General features: G+C 37.5%; 1 long non-coding RNA gene across 1 annotated transcript in view; it reads right to left on the bottom strand.

The window, feature by feature from the left end:
• Positions 1-6,598: 6,598 nt before the first annotated feature.
• Positions 6,599-26,572, bottom strand: part of LOC139115027 (uncharacterized) — a 60,132-nt gene continuing 40,158 nt past the window's right edge. Inside the window, exons 2-3 of the long non-coding RNA XR_011548015.1 lie at positions 7,630-7,768; positions 6,599-6,692 (exon numbers count right to left, since the gene is read on the bottom strand). This is a non-coding gene — a long non-coding RNA (uncharacterized lncRNA). The remainder of the gene's footprint in view (positions 6,693-7,629; positions 7,769-26,572) is intronic.

Genomic DNA, 26,572 nt, shown 5'->3' with positions numbered 1-26,572 from the left:
CGACATTGGCTGGTAGCCCATGCATATTTGGCTATTTTTCTAGATTCTGCCCATGAAGCGAATTTTGTAGTCATATGATTTGGATATTGCACAACTTTTTAATACCCAAGGAAACAGGTATGATGGACGTTAGTGATACTCAAAATTTTGGTGACCTATAGACAACCGTTTTACTCTCAGAGTTGTATGCAAAGTTTGATAGTCGTCATGACATCGACACGACCTTCTCGGCACGACCTTCTCAGCACTGAGCCATACTGTAGCACGGCTAAATAGACCATGGGCCTCCTGTAGAAAGGAGGCATAATTTCCGTGTAATTATGATTGATACATTATGATGAAAATGCAACGAAAATGTGTTTTCATTTGTCATCATTTCCTGTGCCTGCCATTCAAGTACATCAGTTCAGATATTAAAACTTTGTTGCGAACTTCCACCACACGACCGGTCGTCTTAGTAATTTTGTAACATAGTCATCGTCTTGTCTTTCTCTGTCCAGCTGGCTTTGTCTGCATTTTAATAGCTCGTCCCAAAGTGACGGATCAGGCATGGTATGCCAAGTACTGACTGAATTTCAGGTCTCAGGCTTCGGTAGTACGTGTGGGCTACCATTTCATGGATTTGGTAGCCCAAGAGAAAAGTTGATAGTCTGTGGACGCGGGACTATCGCTATTTATGAGTCCTGATATATATATATATATATATATATATATATATATATAATATATATATATATATATATGTGTGTGTGTGTGTGTGTGTGTGTGTGTGTGTGTGTGTGTGTGTGTGTGTGTGTGTGTGGGTATGCATACATGTATATTTATATATATTAATTTATTTATTTTTATTTATTTATTTATTTATTAATAGTCGCGCCAGCGGCTTACTGACTACGCATGTGCATATTCATAATATACTATGCGAGTAACCGGAAGTGTACCCTTCTTCAATGGGCGCCGCCATGTTTTCTTTTGAGTACTCGTAAATAAACAAATACGAAACAAATTACTATTATATAACATGCCATTCATAAAATATACCTCTTTTATTAGCCAGTAAATGTTATTATGCACCTTGTCGCTGATACAAAATATCGTTAATATAGATAAAGGGAGAAAACTGTCGTGCATATGAACGGGGACATACGCAAAGAATGCTGGCATTGAATTTTAGGAAAGCGCCCCCTGTGTCAATAATTAGATTCAAAAATTGCCAGTTTTTAGACGGAACGCTATAGACTAGTTTTCAGCTCGCAAGTGGAAGGTGGGCAGTGCGGTTACCATTGCAATGATAATGATTGCATAATACGTCCCTTGTTTAGCGCAATAGGCTGTTATCATTGTTAAATTGCCAATTTTTGTCCAAACTTTTTACACGTTACAGAAAATCTATACCTGCACTGCTGCAGGTTTGACGTCGTGTACGTACGTGAACTGCTTTCATCAGAGGGAAACTGGGCATAGTTGTCATATAAACGTTTATGAAGTAACAATTAATTACATTTTATCATGAATCAATACAAATAACATTGCCAATCTTAACCCCTGGCGCGACACCAAGGGCTGAGCCCTATATAATATTATATATAATTCCATGAAATTTTCTTTGTTTGACGTTATCGTACACTCGTGTTTTTCGCGGAGCCGCACAAGTTCGAGCAGAAATGTGTCACAACAGTCTCCGAACTCTACCTTAGATGAAATATGACAAGTTTATTTCGTAGGATAGCAGAGATATTCCATCCAGTGGATTTTTTGTGGGCCGGATTACTTTCTTTCTTGTTTGCGCTTAGCAAGCTGTGAACGGTCTGTTACTCCTGGTGATATGCAGATTACTTTCATTCATAAATGTGAGTTGGGTGTGAAGGGTACCAATCAGGGAGCCGTTGTAAGTCACATGAGCTGAAATTTTGATACAGAGCAAAGGAAACGTCTGTCAATAATTTTACTCCTTGGGTTGGCCTGTCGATTTGCAAATTTAAAGAGCTCATCGCTCCGACCGGCTCTGTTTGTTACTGGCCTGTACGATGATCGCGCGAATATTGTATTTATTCGGCGCCTTATCGCTAAGAAATTGTTGTTTGATCATTTTAAAGGTAATTTAGATAATTGAACATGACAAAGTAACGGTAGTTCTCTTTTTGGAAAATGTGGCGGCCCTGAAAAGGGCCGTTAATGGTTTGGGTTAGATGGCCGACCGGCTGTCCTCACTGCAGTCATATATGACTTTTACACGACGACGTCTATGTTGCGGAGACTGAGCTGATGTTGCTCCTCCGATATTCACTGCAACGTTTATCGTGCAATTATTATAAGTTGCAGTACCAAATATCCCACCGACTGCCGCTGTTGGCGCAAGATGTTGAAACGCGGTCGCGGAGGAGACGACGTAGTTGCTGACGTTTGATGTCAACGTTGCCCCAGAAATAGCTCTGCGTGGCAGGGCTGTGTGCTACCGGCGTTATGGGGCCTGCGGTGGGATGCCGCATAACGCCGGTAACATAACCCTGCCCCGTCACGCAGAGCTACCCCTGAAATAACCGGTCGCGGTTCTGCGTTGTCTGCGTATTCCGATCTGTCATTTGATGTTCTTTCTGACGAAATGCAGGTTGGTTTTAAACGTGAAGATCGCGACAGAATCTCCTACATCCGCTGCTGATCGTATAGCGAATTCACCGTGTAATGGTTCACGCTTTGGACGTTTAGGTGACCGGAGAGCTCTGCATAAGTTTTGTAAGGGGAACTCCGCTGTCATGCAGACGTCTGTGATGGTTGTTCGTCTCGCGCTGTGGTTGTTTTTTTTAGCCTCAATACCGGCTTTCTTACAGATCGTACTTAAGATGGTATCTCACTTGTTCGCTCCCATCGGTTGACGTTTGAACCAGATAGATGTTTCTGGTTTATAATTTATCGCCAGATACAGTGTTGTCCTTATATTTAAAAGTAGCCAGGTAATTTAAGCAAGTAGGTGGGTGGACTGCTGTAACCTCCACAAATGTAATAATCTCCACAAATGTAATATCAACCACAATTGTAATAAAATCAACCACAAATGTATTAAAATAGTCAACCATTAATGTAACAACCCGCAACCACAAATGTAATAAACAAATTAACCATAAATGTAATAAAACTCAACCATAAATGTAATAAACTTGAACTTGCATATGTGATCATTTATTTATCAATGCCCTGAGTAAATAATAACTTTAATAAGACTAGTGTAATGTTATTGCATACTTTCCTGAAACTGGGTTTCCTTTCTGAAACACAGAATAGAATACTTTGAGAACGCTATCAGAAAACGGCGAGGTACTGATCAAACCGTTAGATAATGGAAGTGGAACAGCAGTTCTAGACACTGATAATTACATAATAAGGAAGCGTCAAAATAACTCGTCAACCAGTGATACCACACAAAGTTTATGACAGATGACTCAGAACAAATAACAGAGAAATATAAAACCTTATAACAGAAACTTACGACACAAAACATGTTGACGAGAACATATATGTCAATCTAGTAAAAACAATACGAACACTACCTTGAACACAGTAGAACAAAATTAGACATTCTGGCATCCCTAGTGAAGGAACAAACTTCAAGTGGGACAACATAGGAATACAGACAATCTATCGATTATTCCACACAATTTATCCACTGAAGACGAATTTGAGGAGATTGATTAAGAAAGTATGGCAATTTTCGAAAAAACGGCGTTAAAGGATCGAAGTGTTATACAGTCTTCCCTACTCTGGAGTAGAGACTGCACTGACACTCAGATTACAGCTGTGTCTAGCCATGGCCACTCAGTTCTGTACACAAAACAGGGAAACGTAAAATACACTTTCAAATATGCTAAACACACTAAACGCAAACAATTAAGAAATGAATAATGTGTGGAGTTGCTTTCCTTATTACATAGGTCAATATTTAAGGGCTAATTCCTCAATTGCAACGACAAAATAGATTTATTACATTTATAGTTGACAAGTATTACATTTATGGATGCTTTTTTATTACATTTATGGTTACCATTTATTACATTTGTGGTTGGTGTTTTTATTACATTTATGGTTGATTTTTGTTACATTTATGGGTGATATTACATTTATGGGTGCATTTTATTACGATTGTGGTTGATATTACGTTTGTGGAGATTATTACATTTGTGGAGGTTACAACTGCGAGGGAGCGAAGCGACCGAGCTGCTTGTGAGCGTAGCGAACGAGGGGGTAGAGCGCGAGAGGGGGGCACGGCGAAAAATGAAATTTTGAAGTGGAAATGGTGTTCTCTGGTGGCATCTAAGATGACATTTGACCTTAGAGGAGGGATCAGACTGTTCAGTGCTTGATAGCACTTGGTCATTAAATGTTTGAGAGCAATGTACAAATAACTAGATCAGAACTCCGCACTCACTCAAAAAATGCTAAAATTATAATCAGAAAGAAGATATGATAAGTACAATTAATACTAGTAAGTATTCACCATTGCCCTACCTATATAACTGTTTATATTGTTTTCATGATGATATTTAAAAAAACGATATTCAATTCAATCAGAAAAGAGTTAATTAACTTGGGGACCACGTCAAAGATGGATGTCATATAAAAAACTTAATTCTTTAAGTTTCGTCCCACTCCTTGAAACTTACTTTATGAATATTTATCAGATGATCCCATTATTTCTTTACTGTGATAATTCCAATCATACTTAAAACACAATCAGGATTCTAATGAAAAACACATTTTACTTTTGTTAAAAAACTTATCGGTAAGATAATTCACTGTGATGTAAACACATGCACCAATATAAAAATGTCTATTTCAGACAAATAGAAGAAAAGAAGTTTTCCAGTTGCAATTATGGTATTGAAGGGAGCAAAAATATGTGGCTGATGGACGCGCCTATGGTGTTGCCTTTGTTACGAGCAGCGTGATTGGTTTGATAAGAATGAAGGTCATCTTAGGTCATCTTTAACGATGGTGACAAAAAGAAATGTGGCGTCGGCCACTGGCACCTTGCCGATGGTATATTTTTTCCCAAATAAAGACCATTCAAAAGGTATACTTGATTCCAACAATACATTTAGTTTATGTAAAAAAATGTCAATTTCGCTGAATTTGTGAGAGAAAAGCACCGAAATGATGTGATTTTGATCGACGATTCAAAGTTCACGAGACTGGCAAGCTGGTTTTCCGCAGCTGCGCTGGATGCCAACGTCACTACGAGAATGATAATCTTCTCAACAAATCAAGTTGTTCTCAGAGCAAAACTGACGCATGAGCTAGAACTGATTTTTTTTTAGAACCAACTGTTTATTTGAATGGGTATTTTTCCTTTGATTATTTTTACATACGGTCCAGGGTCACGACATATGTTTCAGACCATTTTACGCTGTTCTCTCTGATTTGGTTATAGTACATTTCTCTCAAACATTAGATGACCAAGTTCTATCAAGCACTAAACAGTCTGATCCCTCCTCTAATGTCAAATGTCACCTCAGATGCCACCAGAGAACACCATTTCCACTTCAAAATTTCATTTTTCGCCTTGCGAGAGGGGGACACCCCCTTTTCACGCTCTCTCCCCTCGTTCGCTACGCTCACTCGCCGCTCGGTCGCTTCGCTCCCTCGCAGTCCACCCGCCTACTTACTTAAATTACCTGGCTACTTTTAAATATAAGGACAACACTGCAAGTATCACTTTACTTTTCTGAATAATGTTTACCGAATCACACTAAGCTGGGTACTATTAGGTGAATGCTTCGCTAGCTCAGCTAGCCGGGCCGCGGCGAGACGAACGGTATACTATGCAGAAAAAAAAGGTCCAGTTGATGACGTACAACAGTGGTCATTCGGATTTTCTATCTGTCCTGTTCTACGTTTCACAGGTGGCGATTCGGGCCAGTTCATGTGATATATATATATATATATATAGAGAGAGAGAGAGAGAGAGAGAGAGAGAGAGAGAGAGAGAGATAGATACATATATATATACATAAATATTATATATATATATATATATATATATATATATATATATATATATATATATATATATATATATATATATATATATATTGCTGCTGCCCCCATTAGAGTTTGGACGCTATAGTGAGGGGACGGCTGCAGAATCCAAGGCGAATTCTGTAAGGTCTACCTGCACTGTCTCGCCATTGTGTTCTTTCATAAAATGTAATCATAATGATGGATTTGCCGATTATGAATTTACTTTCCTTTATGCCCTTCATAACAATTAGGATTGCAATCACATATTTAAATACTATCATCTATGATTTGTGTAGTTACACTATGGTGGATTAGAAGCTTGAGTCTTCCAAAGTACGACATTATTCCGCACATCATTAAAAAATTGATATAAACTAAAATACGCGTCATGCCATATTCATCTCGGAAACTGATGCATAACAAACTGCTAAACTTCTCACATGCTGCCGCCGAGGGTTTCCATAGCATGGTAACGATATAGAATATCAACAAAGAGAATTAGGGGCACCAATTATAGAGCAAATCGTTGGCCCTCACCCTGATTTGTAGGACTTTAAATGCATCCTCATTTACTTACCTAAAGTGTTCATTAAGAAAGTACTTGATTGCTTTTGGTAGAAGACAATGGTTGTCGTACCAACGACACCGATGATTAACAGCACAAGGAAAGTTGTCTTTGCCTGGATATTATTAAAATGAATAAAATGATACTTTTTGGTAAATTTAGCATTGAAAGTATTTCCCATAATTGTGACACAAGGAATCCATGCTAATTTCAAAGTCTGTAATCTCACAATAATAACTCTTTGTCGATTAGCCAAAATTTTTAAAACGATTTTGCATTAACTGTTGTCCTTTTTCTTCTTCATTTATGTACTCTTATCTGTTAATCTCGTTCACTTATCCAAAATATTCACTTTTGAAAGCCTATATAAAGCGAGCTGTAGTTGTTCTTCTTTTGTTATGTTTTTATGTTCAATCAGCCAAAAACTCCTTGCATATCACTCGTCCTCATGCTATTCTGAATCTTGTATATTAAAGCATGGTTTACATAATATACTATCAGAGAGAACGAAAGACAACGACAGCCAGGCAGTTTGACTAAAGGAAACCAATTTGTGCCCATTTTCAAGTAGAGCCACCGGATATCAGCAAATAACTCTTCTAACCCACCTACCACAAATACTAAGGATTTCATGAGGTTTATGATAAACAGAAAGAGTGCAACAAAACGCGGTTGATAAAACTGGTCCTTCATACACACCATATATACTAGTGTTTGCTGCAGTGATATGTCATCTCTGTGACACGTTCTGGTTTTCTTTGTAAGTATGGCATGTCCTCAGCAATGTTTTATGTTTTATAGAACAGCTTAATAAGTCAAGAATGCCTTATTGTGATAAATATATATGTATATATATATATATATATATATATATATATATATATATATATATATATATATATATATCGATCGATATATATATCGATGGTGTAAACTACAAAGCAGCATAGTGTGTGGAAGAGGATAAAGTACTGAACTTTACTGAAATCGCAATCACGTAACAGTTTGATTTGTTAAAATGATTTTTATTTATATCTTATTTCTCTCCTCACCTTGTGCATTCCAAATAGGGTTGGCAGCCAGCTGGTCGTGACTTGTTGACCTTGAAGCCTCCGCCCTCTGAACACTTCAGCATATCGGTCATGTGATGTTGTTTTCGTAACAGTGTTGAGTTTTTTCTATTCGAATATCCTGTAGGAAATTAATCACTTTAGCGTTAAGACTTTGGAAAGCGATGATTCATTCGATCTTTGAATTGAAGACATATTTAAAGCCCCACTAGCTGTAACTCTTGAAATTTGTTGACCTCAAAATGTCTTCCTATTCTCTCCTGGTTTTCTCTGAATTCTACCCCCTTACGGGATATGGGCTTTTCTGCATGAGACAACCATTCCTCTGTGAAACATTTGACAAGTAAATTAAAATTTAACGGTAATTTTGATTTCCCGCCATTTTCAAATATTAGTAATTATACAGAGGAAACAGATTATACAATGTTACAGTTGAAAACATTCATTCCTATGCATTACATTGGACTACTATGTTCAATTTATGTCAAGATTTCAGTGCAGATATGCACAGTATCCACTGTGTTTACTTTTCCGCATGGAACTGCGATTTAATGTTTAGGCAAACATTTAATCGCAGTATAATCTTTATCTTTTTCAAAATGGAACATACACACGCCTAAGTTAGTACATTCTCACAAACTTATTTTAGCCCGAAAGCAAATCATAAAACAATGCTAAATATAGAGTTTGAGGGGCTTTAAGTACACTGATTGCTTACAGCTGTGCAGTATTTGAAAGCTGGACTGAATTCGCCGACTCGACCCGCCATTGAACTTATGGACAGAGACTTCCGACAAGAAATTTTAAAATGACGACACTATACAGAGGAAACAGAACATACAATGTCACAGTTTATCAAATGTCACACGAAGGGAAAGTGTATTAGTGAAGTAAATGATGCTGTAAATCGTGATATTTTACCAATTTCTAATTGGATAAGCAATAATCATATGCGTATAAACGCAAGGGAAAAAAAATGTATTTTGATAACTTCACCTTTTATGTTGGGTCATTTGAATAATTCCGATGTTTCATTGTCATAGAGATAGCTGACTCCAAGATCCCCAAAGTTATTTCAGGGGAGATTTTAGGTATATCTTTAGATGAAAGCTTATCCCGGGATGTTCATATTGATAATTTATGCAAGAAATTGAGTATGGGCATTGGATTTTTACGTAAACTTCGTACTTATATTCCTTTTGATCAGCGTATAGTACTGTATTATGGTCTATTCCAGAGTATTCTTGATTATTGCTGTGTAGTTTGGGGGAACGCAACAGATAAGAATATTGATAATGTGTTTATACTTCAGAAAAGCGCTCTGCGTACGCTTTTTGAACTTCCGTTTGATTCCCCTTCAGTGGAATTATTTTCATTACTTAATGTTATGTCTGTCAGACATAGAATATTTTACTTCACCGCCATTGAAACATTTAAATTTTTGAAAGGGTATGGTCCACAGTATTTATCTGATTTGTTTACCACGAAGAGTGATGTACATAGTCATCATACACGGTCTACTTCTCGCAAGGATTCTTATGTACCTAGATGCTTCTCAAAATATGGTCAACGTAGCTTTCAATACCGTGCTGCCAAACTGTGGAATGCTTTACCAATTGAAATCAAACAAACTAATGTTCTGTACACCTTAAAATCTGACTTGAAAGATTATGTGAAAATGAATGTTCCTTTGTAGATGTAATTATTGTAATTTTGCTTGAGCCCTGATGAAAATTACTGTACAAGTAACTCGGCCGTTCAATAAAAGTGTAAATTAATTAATTAATTAATTAATTAATTAATTAATTAATTAATGAATTAATTAATTAATTAATTAATTAATTAATTAATTAATCAATTAATTAATTAATTATTAATTATTAATTAAGTAGTAAATTCATAAAATCGATGAAGCACGACTAACTGTGACTCAAGGTGCATTTATAGCGCAACAGTTTAATGTGTGGAATTTCGAATGAGAAATGTTGCTGTAAGTTTAAAAAATCCATTAGCCATTTTGGTGAATTGTCATCCAAATTCAAACAGCCTACTTGAAAGGGTCTACGGAATGCAAAAGCGAATAACTATGCTTATTTATTCACAGTAAATAATGGTAACAATATGAGGAGTGTCATTAATGACTTGCTTGGTAAGAAAACCGGCCCTGATAAACTACCAGACGCCTAAATGGTGTTGAACAAATTTTAACTGTCCCAGCTGATGTTGTACGGGGTTTAAACGACATTTTTTACATGTTGGTGAAAACTTGGCAAGAAGCATTCCACATTCTGCAAAGATTTTAAGAATTACCTTGATCAGGCAATGCCACACTCATTTTTTCTCCACCCAATTACATAGAATGCGGTTCACCGACTTTTTATAAATTTAAATGGAAAAAGTGAGTGGATTGGATTATTTGGCCCGAGACTTCTCATTGATGCAGCCATTGTCATTTTAAGACTTCTTGTCACATTATATATAGTTCTTTTTCTACAGGTGTGTTCCCACATCTTTAAAAATTGCCAAAGTTACGCCCATCTTTAAAAAGGCAGAACAGGGACTTATGGGAATTAAAGACCAGTGTCTATACTACCATTGTTCAGTAAAGTTATCGAAAAAGTAGTCAACAAACAGCTCACCTCATACCTTAATAAGTTTAACATACTGTACAAACATCAGTATGGTTTTAGAAAGAAGCACAGCACAAAGTTAACTTTGATAAACTTAGTAGACTATGTTACATAAATTGACAAAGGAAATTCTATTTTAGGGGTATTTATCAACACTATAAACCATTACATGTTTTTGTCAAAACTTGAACATTATTGGTTTAGGGGCCCCTGCCTACATTGGATACAAAGTCATTTTTCGAATCGTTCTCAATGAATTTGTTCAATCAAATTACAATGTGTCAGAGATATCTAGCATTCATTACAGTGTTCCCCAAGGATCGGTGTTTGGTCCCACTTTATCTTTAATAAATATAAATGATCATCAAAATTCAAGTCCTTTTTTCGATTTCCGTTTATTTGCTGATGATTCCAATCTTTTCCATCCTCACTCTTGTCCATATTGTATTGACCCTACCACTGTATCATCTTACTTAAATACTGTTCAATTGTGGTGTGATTCCAACAAATTGGCAATAAAAAGGAGTAAGATAAATGTCATTATATTAAGCGGCCGTCGTAAGAAACTGAATGTCTTGGGTTCTGGTTACTTCTTTGACGAGAAAATCAGAGAATTTTATATTGCCCCTTTGTTGGTATCTTGTTGGATAAGCATCTCTCTTGGTCTGAACAAATTGATAAGATGAACAAGACAACATTTGATCAATCAGTAACACGTTATATATATATATTATATATATATATATATATATATATATATATATATATATATATATATATATATATATATATATATATATTGTTTTCTATTTATTTTCACCTCCCATTAGATATTACTGTACCTTACAAAATATGTTGCTTTAGATGGAGCTGAACGTTGCCAACACAGTTTTTTTCAAAGGAATATTTCTTATCTAGGTGACGAGGAACCCCCTCACACTATATATATTCAAAAGCAGAAAATCTAAAATTTAGTATCGTAGCACTAGTTTACTTAACGATGAAGTGGTGTATATTTGGGGTCAAACCTCAATTTTTTTAAAGATGATAAAATTAATGTAAGTCAAAACTTGATGCTATTTTCTTAAATGTACTATTTCTCTTGAAATAAGAGCATATGTTAGAAAAACAGGATTGTTTCATTTGGCATCATTTCTCTCATTCTAAATGGCAGGAGTTGAAAGACTGGCACTTACAAATAGTGATTAAAAACATGATGAGCGAACTTAAAATACCCCTTTTCAAAATGTAACAGCTTTATTGCCAAACAAAGTACTCATTTTGTTGTGTAGCATGTAAAGAATATAATATGAAAATTTAATTTTAAAATCATTATGGACTCTGTTGAAGAATTTGGCAGGAAATGGGCTAAAAGGGAGGATGTAGAGTTGGACACACTGTCAGAATGGGTCAAATCTGTGAGGAAAATTGTGCGTGGCCGTATTGGTCGACTAAGATCACATGTTTGCAGAAGACCCTATTCTGTTAAGTGTTTGAATGATATCCATGACAAATATGTTGTCGTTCCTGCTGATAAAGCTGCCAATAACATTGTATTTGTCTGTAAGAAGTATAATTTTGAATGTCTTATAGACGAACTTGGTGTAACTAAGACCTCCACCAACTCCACTTACAGACAATCAATGTTCAGCAAATTTGAAATTTTGGCAAACCATAAATCATTCATGGATAATTTTAATTTTACAACAAAGGATGACCATAATAAGTCGCCTAGCTTATACTGGATACCAAAGCTCCACAAAACACCTTATAAAGCTAGGTTTATCGCAGGATCTTCGAAATGTTCAACAGCAGAGTTATCGAATATACTGACTTCTGTTCTTTGTACTGTTAAAGGGGGACTTCAAGCATACTGTGATGTTGTCTTTTCTCGGAGTGGTATAAATCAAATGTGGATATTAAACAATTCGAAGGAACTCTTGGAAAATTTGAAATCAAGATCTGTTTCAAAAATAACATCTATTAAAACTTTCGATTTTTCCACATTGTATACTACAATACCTCATAATAAATTGAAAGAACACTTGAAAAACATCATCAACCAAGCATTTTTCTACAAAAACGGTTCACGCCGTTACAAATATGTAGTATGAGGGTATAATTCTACATATTTTGTTCAAAAATGTTACTAACGCTACAGTGTTTTATACCGAGAAAGACATTATCAGTATGCTTGATTTCCTCATCGACAACATATTTGTAGAATTTGGAGGACACATTTTCCAATAGTGTATAGGAATTCCTATGGAACTAACTGTGCTCCCTTGCTTGCAGACTTATTTCTGTTTTCATACGAGGCAGAATTTATCCAGAACTTAATCAAACAGAAAAAGGTCTCTGTAGCTCGAACTTTCAATCTAACATATAGATACATAGACGATGTTATTTCACTCAATAACTCTGAATTCAGTAAATATCTCGCTATGATTTATCCTCCAGAATTGGAGATTCAAAGAAACTACAGAAACGGCCTTTTCTGTTTCATATCTGGACATTTTACTTGAATTTGACTCTAATGGTCACCTTTCTACGAGGCTATATGACAAGAGAGATTATTTCAACTTTAGTATCATCAGTTTTCCACACCTAATAAGTAATATTCCACTCTCACCAGCTTATGGGGTATGCATTTCTCAGCTTAATCGATATGCTAGAGCATGCAGTTCATATGGTGATTTTGTAGAGAGAAATGGGCATCTCTCTTACAAACTGTTAAATCAAGGTTACACCAGAGCAAGACTTGTCTCTACATTCAAACGCTTTTTTTGGCAGGTATCGCAAGCTGGTAGATAAATACAATATCTCTCTTCGACAAATGATCATTGATGGCATCGGTGACATCGGGCCTTAGTTAGTGACCGATACCTATCTGACTTATAGATTGATATATGGCGGGTGCCACATGTGGGGTAGGATGCGCTTACTATTTTCGAAACACCTGACATCACTTCTTGGTCTCCTGGCCGGAGGTCCATATATCTTTCTTTCATGAATATGACTTTGTTTGTGTACCGTCTATTTACTGTCTGTTCTGTGCTGTTTTGTGTCAATGTTTACAACTGTTGTCTTACGAATTCTGACTGTCATTGGATTATGAATAAAGTGTCTTATTGAATCAATCGTTTCATTATTTTTAAGACTGTAGAGGCTAAGGATTAAGAGATTAAGGAACCCAGTCATCATGCTTCGATAACCAACCTTCGACATGAATTTTGGTGCTCAAGTAATCGGTGATTAATTTACGGGCAAGTAGCCACCGGCAAGAGTCTTTGCAGAGAGCTTCGCAAAGTTAGTCGCACGGTGAATTCATTATGGAAAGTAGCAAAAACTGTTGATGCTCCCGTTTCATACCCCATGCCGGCCGGCGGCCATGTGAATAACGCTTTCAGGTGAACGTCAACGAAAACACCTTATAGCCTCTGGTCTCATTTTCTATGTATTCATCTATCTGCCAAAGAGTATGTAAATTTTTCTGTTGTTTCCTCTGGACTTCACATTATCAAGGAATGCCCATATAAACGCTTCGCACTACAATTTGTTACTAAATAAGGACTGACTTCCATTGGTCGTGAATATATCCATTGCGCTGCCAAAAAACGAGGTGAAAGCTTCGCCAGAACCATTGCGAAGTACTGGCTTTAGCCGGGGTGGAACCTGCAAGGTTGATGCACCTGGACCCCGCTAATTTTATCACGGGGGACACATTACCCAAATCAATCATGATACAAAGTGATAGTAAATATCTGAATCAGATAGCAGTGTAAAAAACTGCCTAATGACAATTACGTTCTTTACCAATTGATTAAGTAATGATGGGCTCGCACAATTATAAAGTACGTCAGTCACTTGTTTTTCGAAAAATTCTGGCCGGCCGTGCTTAAGTAAACTGCGTGTTTAGTACATTACGGCCGCCGGCCGACCGGCGTGTATCACACTGTATACTGTGGCATGGCCGGCCAGCGTGTGTCGGAAAACAAGCGACTGAGTAACGTACCAATTCGCCACGCATAACATAACACACAAGAAGCAGACGATGTGGGATAGATGAAATACGGAGAGAGTTGGTATGGAGTTGTTAATGTTTTTCGCGGCATTTGCTTGCCACAGTATCACGAGTATCATTATCGTTGTGTCATTTTTCCCTTTGTAGGCACGCTGTAATACGCGTGCCGCGCACCATGAAACATGTCAATCATGACAAGGTCTTAACAACATAGCCATCGTCAAGTGTGACCATCTTTTGGTACGTTATCAGGGTGTACATGACAAAATTTCTCTCCGGGAGGTTCGTTGTGTCATGTGTCCATGGTTGTGTTGATCAACTCGTTCTCACCTTTGGCTGTAATCTGCGCAAACGGCGGTTTTTCAACGCCGTTTGAAAGATTACAGCCAAAGGTGAGAACGAGTGACCCTACAACGTTAATGCCGGCTTGGTTTGGCATGTATGTACTTAAAAGTTTTCAAAATCCCCTGAAACGGCGACTATTTGGCCAAAACTCGAACGAAATACACCACAAACTGAAGCTCAAATGGCGGACTGTTTATGTATGAATACTTTTAGTCTCTTTATGCTGATGTTCAAATGCGATGAAACGTCGTGTATTCGCAAATGTGAAAAAGCCACGCTACTGATCGGACGTGCTGTGTTTGGTACCAGAATCCCATATGTCTGTTATGTTGCAGGCTTTCATTGTCATTGAATCTTGCATATACTGCCTGTGAATATATAGCGACTAAACTTGAATAGAAATTAGAAAATAAACTGAAAAACAATGTTCCGTTTTGGGGTATCAGTCAAACAGGTTCAAGCCAAGGTACCCTTCTTTCCGTAATGACAGGTTTTTGTTCAGTCGTAATAAAAGATGAAAGTTAAGTGCAGAAGTGTGCGTAAGCTATGAACTCATGCCGATGTCGACGGATCAAAGAAATTCAGGCATGTGAGTCTTCGATACTACCTGAGAAAATCCTATAGGAATACGTCTATTTCAGAGCCATGCTGCATTTCGTTTCCCCAAAAGTGAACGGTAGATAGTGTCTGTGTGCGTATACTTCTGAACTTCGGCAATCGGTGCATCGTTGAAATTCCTCGCTACATAGAAGCCATTTCGTTTGTCTGTTTGCCTCGATCACGTTCACAGTCAGTCGATTCGTGACAAATATCAGAAGCAATTAACGATAAATGGAGTGCAATACGCATGTGATTTTTCCTTTATCATAATGTCGAAAGGTCATCGGGTCGCTCCTCATTTTCGCATTGAGATACTCAAGACAAAAATGGGACAAACAGATATGTCTTAATAAAAATTTTGAAATTAGTATAGACTATTCTTGACCGCAGAGCCCGGGTTTAAGGGGTAGACCCACCTTCCTTGAGTGATTTTGGTCATTTTTTGTCTTATGGTAAATTTTGAATCTGTCTAATATGGCCTTTGAGTGGACGATAAGTTTGAAACCATAACATACTCGGAAATGAGTTAAATTTTAACAAAAATGAACATTGTAGGTCAGTTCGAGTGCCGTGTTTTTCTTATGTCTTAACGGTTTCCAGATTAGTCAAGGCTATCTCAAGAGCGTAAGCAGATTACGTTAATTCCATCCGGAGGAGTGCGCATGCGTCAGTCTTCTTCCCAGCTGCCGGCAGGAAGTACAAGTATGTCGCGGCTACTAAACATGCTGAAGGTAGCCGGCCGTCGATTGCAAAAGCATGGTCCACAAAAGCGAAATATCAAGCATATGGCCGGGAATGAGAGAACAGTTAAAATTGTCAGAGTTACAGTCAGGCTTAAAACTCCAGTTTCCGATGCGTTGAAATGGTGTAAACTGGAAATGGTCGCAAGCGAGGACTGTAACGCAGAACGCTTTATACTCATTCAACACTAAACTGAGCTTCGAACAAAAACTTGTGATACATCTTGCGCACAACAGAGAGGCTGCTCATTGTAGTTTACGTTATTTTTACCTCGTTTTCCTATGACACTTATTTAATAAAACTGTTCCCGTATAAAACAAATACGGCCGAAAATCCAAATAGTAGGTCTTTGTCTTTACATGTTTGCTAAATAAAGTCCAGCATTCAAAATTAATCGCCGCCGAAAACCAAAACGTACATTTGTGTCCGCTAACAAATGACGTGGACTCAATGCAAAGTATTCTTGACCGCGGACATCCGGGAACTTGCGGTTTTTAACGTCATTTTTGCGTCACACTGCCGTGAGAACAAAATATTGAAGTGTGGATTTTTCAACCTTTACACCAGTATTCAAAGTTTCAACATTATGTCAATGATAAACACTAAGTTCCGTCCTTTGTTACATAGTTTCTGCATTGTTCACTGTCCTGTATAGTCAAATCCCAATTCACCTCACTCGCGTGCGTGAGGTGAAAGTGACGTCACTCCGCGGTCAAGAATAGTCTGACATTCAAAACTGACCCCGCCCTAATCAAACTAGGCTACTCCGAAAATCCAAAAATTACGTCTTTTTCTGATAACAGTTTACATGTTTGTCGGCACCTAATGAAGTCCGACATTCAAAATTGATCCCGCTCCGAACTAATTGCGACTGATGATAAAAATATCAGATGATTTTTTAACGTCTGCGAATGCCCAGTGAAGTCCGGCAACCAAAACTGTTCCCGCTTACGTTACGGTTTACACGTAAAGCATGCAATGAAGATTACGTTCCTGTACGTCACCACAAGTTTTCTATCTTTTTTGTGAAAATGGTTGCGACGTCTTTTTGTTTCGACAGTTGGGCGAGCAACATTCCTCTCAGTAGAAATTTAATAGAAATATGCCAATAGTTCGAAATTTTATAACGAGAAAATCGCGCCGGTGTCTGCTCTGCCCGGTTTGGAAACGTGAGCTTATTCTTAGTAAATTCTATGCGGGTACAGAGGGTACGCCGCGTGATGTGGGTAATGCACGCAAAGTTTTGCTATATTACATTAGAATGATGCCGTGATTTACAGTGTAAACACAATGTTGATCTAGCATTTGTTTTTCAATCTGTACCGGAGCTAATCATAGAGCATAATTTGTCTCGATCAACTGAACTTTTATTGGCGGACTGCTCATGAAGTGAGTCGAAGTCCAGGGTCGAAATCAATCTCGATTGAAAAGTATGCGATATTTTACAGCACAAATTCATGTCAGTATAGCTTTAAAATCATTGCGATTGAATTGTTATTAGGTAATTATAAACTTATGCGGTAAATTTAAAGAAACCAAAATTGAAAATGATAGAATAATTTCCATGAACTTGAAAAAAATTAAACAACCATGAACGTGCTTTTTTCGAATCAGCAACTACTTTTTCCTGTGGATAAACTCAATCACGCTGAAAAGCAGCGTGCTGCTGGTTTGTCTGTCGTCGTTATTATAGTAGTTTAACGGACAGTCGCCACCGGAGAACGACGAATGCTCGTTTCCACATATCAGCCAATGCGATATTCAACTGTTTGACTGAAGTTCACGCATTTCATTACTTGTACAAAATTCGACCGTCGCGATTTTAGAATGACGCGTTCAGTTTAATATCAGCGTGGTCACAGATTCACATCTGTTTTAGGTACTCGCCTCCATGGTACTCGCGAAGCCAAAACAAGTCGCTTTTAGAATTGTTCAAGTTTCGTGTCAGAATCGATTTATTTCAGTTTTTCGCCAACTTTTTATCTTACTTTTAGGAAATCGTTTTAGATACCATATATTGTCAGGTGTTATATTTAGTTTAGCCTAACGATGGGTTCTAACCTGGCACAACACAAAGTTAGCCCGCACTGGTTCTTCTGAGGTTGGAAACCGCGTTCATGTAGCTGTCCGTTTTTAGCTCCATGCCATGTTCAAGGCGGACTGTGGTCGTACTTCAAGATGCAGTACGGAACGTAAAAGCTGACGTACGCAACACGGCGTCTGAATGAACTTCGTCTTTGTCGGTGTGTACCACATTGTAAATTCATTGTCACGTGTCTCTCTCCGGGCACGAAGCTGAAAACGCGGTGACGATTGCGCAACCAAAAGAGAGGAAAACACAATGTCATCGGACTTGGCATGCAAAATCACATAATTTTTACGAAGTATATACGCAGCCAGCCATTTCTTCGCTTGATAATCAAATTTTAACTGGTACACTACAGTGCACAGTTAATACGCTAGTTTGTATTTAGCAAGAAGATTATCCCCAGATTTAGCTCGGAATGACAGTTGTGTAAATAAAGCCTAACGCTTACGCCGCGAACTGGCCGTTTCAGTGTTCATTTTCTTCCAATTTTCACGTCATGTATCATTTCATTCATACCACAAATTCAGACAATTGTGTAAAAAGTCCTGTACTTCATTATGGGCTGGGAATTTCCACCGAAAATGTGAGCGAACCGGAATTTTAGCTGACTTTGTGCGACTCCAAGGGTCGCATACACATTTCTGCGATTTACTCCATTCCGTTTTTGGCAATGTATCGCAACTTCTGGAGAGTGTAACTTGGCGCCGCGTTGACGGATTGGCCTTATCTTTGCACAGGTTGTAGTTAGTGACTGTTTCTACAAAACCGTGTCTCAGAATTCCGATAATGTTCCAAAAACAAAAGATATCGTGACAAACGTGGACAAAAGCCGTTAATTTATTCAGAATCCACCACTTCTCACTTTCAAGGCTAATTGTGCAAAAACAAAGCGGAGTATCAAAAATCCAAGACACGGTTTTTTACACACCTTACCCTGCTATCGATTGCAGTAAACGACTTACCAATGGCCATCACCCTCTCGTACTTATACTTTTTTAAGTGAAAAAACTCAAAAACACACATTTTTGAGCAAAGCAAACATACGCAAACAGGTTTTGAAATATTCTTACAATTTTTATAATCTTCAATTGTCGAGCTACCCAAACATATACTACATGTCGGGTTAAAGATTCATTTTCATGGTGAAAAATCAGGTTAAAGAAAAGTGTCTGTGAATGTGGGTCTCCCCCTTAAATACATCACATCTTCTCGGTTCGTCAACCAACAGATATCCAAATGTAAACGTTGCTATGAAGAATCACGCGAGATTTTTTCAAATAACAAATGTTGCTTTGTAAATAGTTCGGAAAGCAAAACTTTCTTTCTCAATGACCACTTGCATGCCATCTTAGTAGCGCATGGTGTACTAGATGCAATGGTCGATGAAACTTGGAACGAAATCGGATTATTTTACTGAAAGGACAGACGATCCCCGATGCATGCTTGAATTCAAGTAGGTCGAGTTGATAGATAAAGTCAATGCGGAAAATTCGTTATGGTAAACCTGTAATGTAAACATAATGTTGTGTAGGTGCGGTAAGAGAGCTGTTAGTGACAAGAATATTTTGTTTATATACATTCGCAGTGTTTCGTAATCTAGTGTTAAACTCATTGGCCTGTGGAAGAGGGAGGAAATATACGTGACTATATTATTCATACAACGGTCAACTTGCTTTCTGCCAAACGTCTTTCTGCCATCTGTCTGGGTTTAACGAAATAACAGTGTGTTTCGGCATGACCTCCTCATTTATTAACTAGTGTGTATCTACTTCATATATTGATTTATAAATCCTTGTTTACATAATGTGTGCTTACTGAAACAGGTCAGTGAAGTGACACGGCACTGACTTGGCTAGTTAAAGTTCAAATCAACATTTACCGATTTTCTATTGTATTGATGTATGTGAACATATTTTCATGACATATTAAATGACCAGTTGACGCAAGTTCTTCAAAAGAATCGAAAGAATCAAGCATTTTGTCCAGTGTTATGTATAATCAATTACTGCCGTTCCTAGACCATTAAACCAAGGGATATCAGCTTATAGGAAGAGATACAGTTGTCAACGTGTATGTGAAACTTCTGGCCATGAGAGAAAACGCCAAGAGAGTTTGACCGGTTGACCTCGCTGTTAATTTTATGCAGGAAATTACAATAACAATGCTCCCCACCTAACTATCCTAAATGTTTTTGTGTCGAGTTTGTGTTTGATTCGTTTCGAAAATGTGTTCCTAATTCTTATCCGATTGTTTGTGTTAATGAAATGTTTGTTTCGCTTTGGATATTTGTAGAGAAGTTTGGATTATTGTATACGGTAATGTTTTGTTTGTGTGGGGAAAGCTTATGGCGAGACGCAGCCGGACCTATGTTGTTACAAAAGTTGATAGAGTCGCCCTTTGACGCTTGCGTTTCGAAATCCGAGTGTGGTTTCTCATCAGTCGCAGTGTAGATTCTTTCCTTAGTTTGTGTTTGTGAAAATTTATTTTAATGCATTTTAGTGGTCTTGCTTTCCGATTAGCGAGGCAAGTATATTAATTTTGGTTACGTTGTGAGTCCGTTTGGTGGTTCGGTTTGTTTGTTCTATATTTCTTTACTTCGGTAAATTTTGTTTTGACTGGTGTGTCTTTTAGATTTTTGCGGAGGTTTGTGAATTTTTAGGCAATAAGTACCACTGCGGGGTACGGATTTTATGTTTATTGGATCAAGATACTTACAAGTATCCTGGTTGATGTGCTTGTTCTCGTACATTTTAATTAATAGTTCGTTTACTTTGTTTACTGTTTGTTCTGTCTTGTTGTGTATAATACTGAGTGTTACGTAATTGCCTTTCGCATTCGAGTACGTAATCGTTTGTGTTGACAATAACGAAAAACCGACCCCTGTCGAAGTGAGTGCTACTTATGAAAGAGGTGTATACAGCAGGCTCCTGCACAGAGTGATCGAGCCCATCTATTTTCACCAGGCTAGGGGTCTTTCCATCACCTTGGAGACGTACGTTTGTACCAGGCAGCCATGACTATAATCTATATCTTTTTAAAAAGTGATCTATATCTTTTTAAAAAGTGATATATAAGCCCGGGCAAAAAGTGATCTATATCTTTTTAAAAATGATCTAGGCCTATATCTCTTTAAAAGTGATCTATATCTTTTTAAAAGTGATCTATAAGACCTGGCAAAAAAGTGGTCTATATCTTTCAAAAGTGGTCTATATCTATTTACACTAGGCTAAGAGGTCTGTCCATCACCTAGGGGACGTACGTTTGTACCAGTCGATCATGACAGTGGTCTATATCTTTCTAAAAAGACCCCTTAAGTTACCCAAGTGTTCTATATCTTTCCCAAAAAAGACCCCCTAACTTACCCAACGGTGCTATACGTTCTCTTGTACTACTCTTATTTATAGTAGAAATAGCGTCGGGTAGGGGTAAAGCAGGGCTACCAATCTCAAAGAGTAGGACGACAATCCCTCTTTTCTGTCCATTTTGTTGTTATAATTTATCAGAGCAAAACATATGCAAAAGATTAGAATTATGTCAATACTTTTAATTGTAAATAAACCCCCAGCTTAACAAATATACTATACAGAGATCGCGAGGGTAAAGTTATAGGCGCATGTATGACACAGGTAAGGCGTGTATAATAAAAATATCTTTAATACTTGGCATTTATTAACCACAACTTCTTGACCACTGTATGCTTTGCAATACCCTGTGATCCTTGCTAAAATAAATTCGAAGACAGGTAATAGGTTTAACTTCCGAACTCAGACATTTCCTTCCGTAACACTCCCTAGCTTAGCACTTATCCTGATCCGTAGCCTGGTGTTGAACGCTGTGTCTGTCGTTCACTTCTAAAACAATCCTACCTCCAACACCTTACTGTGTGTATGGCCTTTATATATGTCCGTGTGCCCAAAGGTTACCTGTAAAACCTAGACAATGTGACCCCTGCTGATGTCAATAGCCATCTTGGCTATTGCCACGCCATGTGATTTTAAACGATAAGTCTGAGATTTTATCCCAGCCTGTAATTGACCACCTTGACGGTTCACGTCTGAGTCCATACTTTTTGCCGATAATTCGATCAATGTTCCGAACCAAACGTAATCTGTCGCTCGACAGAAGAAGTAAAACGTGGCCGACCACCCTGTCTACGGTCTAATGAAACGCGAAACATAAGGGAGCGTTCATTATTATGGCTGGGGTGGGCCGGCAATTCTTCCTGTGCACCATTCAAAAAATGTACCCCCTACCCATAGCACCATACAAATTGATGACCTCCTTTTAAGATGATAAAAATTTTATGATCCCCCATTGGATGGGGGTGCGCGATAGAATAAAAAAAGATTCAATGACCCCCTTATAATATACGATGGTTTTCAATCGGGCTCGAACCCACAACGCACGGTACCCAATCACTTAGCGGAAGAGGCCACAGACAAAATAGCTCGGCTAAATCACCAATCTCAAAAAATTGGTTCAATAACCGAGCTAAGGATGTTACAATTCTGACTGCGCCCTATCCACTCGCCGTAGAGTTCGTGAAGCACTCACGCTAGTACACACACTAGGCCTATCATACATCTTACACGAACTTTCACAATGTCACAATGTGTTAACGTTCAGAGCTCCCCTTCTGATTTGCTATGATTTTGAAATTCCTCCTCAAAGGGATTTGAGAGAAATTACAGGTTGATCGCAATTTATTTTCACAAGCGTGTGTGCACAATAATTTGATATTTGGATTTAATTGATAATCACCTGTTGATATTATTGATTTACTATACATGGTAGTCTATGAGAAAACTATGTAATACTTTTTCAATACAAAACTAGAAATGTCAATGCATTTATAGACATTTGATAAGTGACATAAATGTACTTAATTGGAATAGGGTTGTTACAACTAGTATGTGTACAAAAAATTGACTTTGGAATTTCACCAAAAATGTTTATCCACTATACATGGGAGTCTATGATAAAAACAGTGAATAATTGTTTCTAATGAAAAACTTGCTATACTTTATAACATAATTGTACTTTATTAGAATATGATGGTTACAGATGCATATCATGTGTACCAGAAATTTGATTTTGGAATTTCACTGAAAATGTTCATCCCCTATACAAGGGAGTCTATGAGGAAATTATGAATAGTCTTTTTCCGATACAAAACGAGCCCAATCTGTGTATTTATAGACGTTTGATAATTCATTTAAAGTACTTGATTTGACTAGGGTGGTGAAATATGGATATGTGTGTGCAAGAAATTGGATTTTGGAACTTCACTGAAATGTAGATTCACTATACATTGGAGTCTTTGAGAAAACTATGAATAATTCTTGTTACACCGCTAAACTAACTAAATCTGTGCTTTTATAGGTGTTTGACAACTGATACAAATGTACTTGATTTAAATAGGGTATTTGCCAGTTAAGATGTGGACAACAATAATGATATTCCTCATCATCTATGTATTTGAAGTTGAAAAAAGATTGCCGAATGTAACAAATCTGTAGGACCAGATATGATCCCTTATCAGATTTGAGGGACTTTGTTGTTATCCTTGATAAACCCATATGCGCAATTTTCAATAGTTCAATTCGTGAAGGTTACGTACCCACATTGTGGAAATCTGCAAATGTTTGTCCCATTCCTGAGGTAAACCCACCATGCTTTTTGTCCAAAGATCTACTGCCTATAGCCTTAACACCTGTATTATGTAAAATACTTGAATCGTTTGTTGGTACGTGGCTTCTCGAAGAAGTCAAAGCTAAAATTGATCCGAAGCAATTCGGTGCAATTAAAGGCTCCTCCACAACCCACTGCTTGATTGATATGTTCCATCAATGGTAGCTGGCTGCAGAACCAGGCAAAACAACACATACTGTTCTGCTAGACTACTCTAAGGCTTTTGACCTTATTGATCACAACATTCCCATCAAGAAATGGAAGATATGAAAATCTGATCACAACATTCCCATCAAGAAAATGGAAGATATGAAAATCTCAGCAATTTAGTAGTGACAGGCAACAATGTGTCATACTAGGACAGGAGGTCTCAGACTGGATTAAAGTCCATGGAGCTGTATTTCAGGGTTCATGGCTCGGTCCCTTATTATTTATCATAATGATAAATGATTTAAAACCCAATGTCCTGACATATAAATTCATGGACGATACAACTATGTCTGAGTCTTTCTTTGTCAAAGCTCCATGCAGGGGGCGTAAATTACACAACTAAATGGTCAGCGTTAAATAACATTAAATTGAACCCAGACAAAACAAAAGACATGCTAATCTGTTTTAGGAAAGACAAACCAGGCATTTCAAAAATTGTCATAAATGGATCGGCCATAGAAAGGGTAAAGGTCCAAAAACTCCTTTGAGTTAAGATAAATGATACACTCTCTTGGTCTGACCACATTAACTACATTTACAACAAAGCTTCAAAACGTCTGTATTTTCTCAACCTCCTGAAAAGATCGGGGTTGAGCATAAAGCATTTACAAACATACTACGTGTCAATCCTAAGACCCGTAGTCGAGTATGCATATCCCTTATGGCATAACAGTCTCACATTAGACTAAGCCATCCTTCTTGAATCTGTTCAAAAGAATGCATTATGAACCATATATCCAGAGAAGGCATACCAAAAATCTCTTTCAACTAAATGCAACACTTTGCATCAGAGAAGAGAGTAGTTATGTCATTCTTTCTTTCATAAAATTTGTATTGGTACTGACAAGTTGACCTACTTAATCAACCCAGTCTCCACTTGAAAGACTCGCCACTCCAAACAATATGCTACTCCTAGGTGTCGTACACAAAGGTTTAAGAATAGTTTCATCCCTGTGTTCTTTACAATTATCAAAGATAGCTTTCCTTTTTATAAGTATGCGCTTTTAGAACCACTTTTTATGATTTTTATGACTTTTAACAGAGCAATTTTAATATGCACCATTTAATTTGTGTAATTCAACCTGTCTGTACTTGTATGGAATCTGGTTGCAAAAAGTTTAATTAATAAATAAATAAATATATTGGAATTTTACCAAAGGTATGATTTCACTTTTCATGGTACTTGTAGTCTACAAGTTACAGTTAAATATTTTCCCTAACAAAACTTGCTACCTCTAATATGTAAGTAACAGGAATTGTTCATTGCCCTCAGTGAGCTCGATTTACAATAAAACAGGCCTCAGAGTTGCCAGGTAAGATGTTCATGTGACAGATAATTATGCTTGAATTCAGATTTCCAGTTAAATGACTTCAGAGAATGAAATCATGCAGCAAATCATTTTTTATATTCCTGAAAATTTTTGAACACTGAAACGGCTTTTTGACAGGACGGATACTTATGAAATGAAGTGACCCCCAGGTGCTGTTTGAAGATACATGACCCCGATTTGCAGTTTTCAAACTTAAGGTGACCCCTACGGCCGTAATAACTTAACGCTCCCTAAGCTTACATATCCGAGTCATCGTCACTGTCTGTCATCGGTGATCTTTGCCTCACATATCTTCAAGAGCATTTGATGTTGTCAGAAGAAACTGACGATTTACAAAGGTTTTGGGAGTTATCTTTATTGTCGTTGCGAACCTGGTGCCCAAGCAATCACTTGCCGGAGTATGGCTTTATCCTGACATAACCTGTGTTGCGTGAACTGTGCGCCTCCACAGGCCTAAGATTGAACTTTTGCTCTAACTTTCCTAGATAAAAGCTGTCAACAAGTCCCTTACCAAACCAAAACATAGCAATCACCAGTCACTATGAAAAGTCCTAGTGGTAACTCTAAAGATGGTAGCTTCTTCACAGGCTTTTGCCTGTAATGACATCACCAAAAACACCACCACATCGGTTAAACATGATACCCAGGACGAAGAAGACCTGGCCATGACCTCTATTTCCAAAGTACACTTTCAAACACAAGAAAGTCAGAGCACGTGTGAGATAAGAAAACCGAGCCAACATTTGCTGGCACATATACAGTACACTGCGGAGAAAGAATCACTGCAAAAGGGATATATTAACAGAAATTCACTTGGCGTAGAAACGCATTCAAGTTGAATGCTATTCAGAATTGTAAATTTCCTTGACATAATTCTGTTTCGCATACCAGATGTAAGATAATTAATTTACACGTTTAAACACGTTTGTACGGAAAACCCAAATTTATACAATTTGGTAGGGTGTATAGAGGTCGCTTCCTTAATTTTCTCTCATACCTTTTCCATCATCATGTAGCACCATGATAAGTTCATAACTAATCAGGTACGTTCTTTTTAACTCTTTCAGATCAAGAGTGCTATGTAATGCCTTTTTAGTTAAATCCACATCTGTCCTGACATCACTCATTACATTCTCAGTCTTATACGTAAGCAATGCAACTTTCAAGGTGTCAAACGTTCATCAAACTTCTCTGTACACTAAATCGAGAAAGTGTCACTGTAATATTGACATGTATAAGGATACTGACATCTGTACGTTTCATC

Source organism: Ptychodera flava, chromosome 16 (genome assembly GCF_041260155.1).
Source record: "Ptychodera flava strain L36383 chromosome 16, AS_Pfla_20210202, whole genome shotgun sequence".
In the NCBI taxonomy this organism is placed as follows: domain Eukaryota; kingdom Metazoa; phylum Hemichordata; class Enteropneusta; family Ptychoderidae; genus Ptychodera; species Ptychodera flava.
The sequence above is the reverse complement of the archived record's forward strand: the minus strand, read 5'-3'. Positions and strand labels throughout refer to the sequence as shown.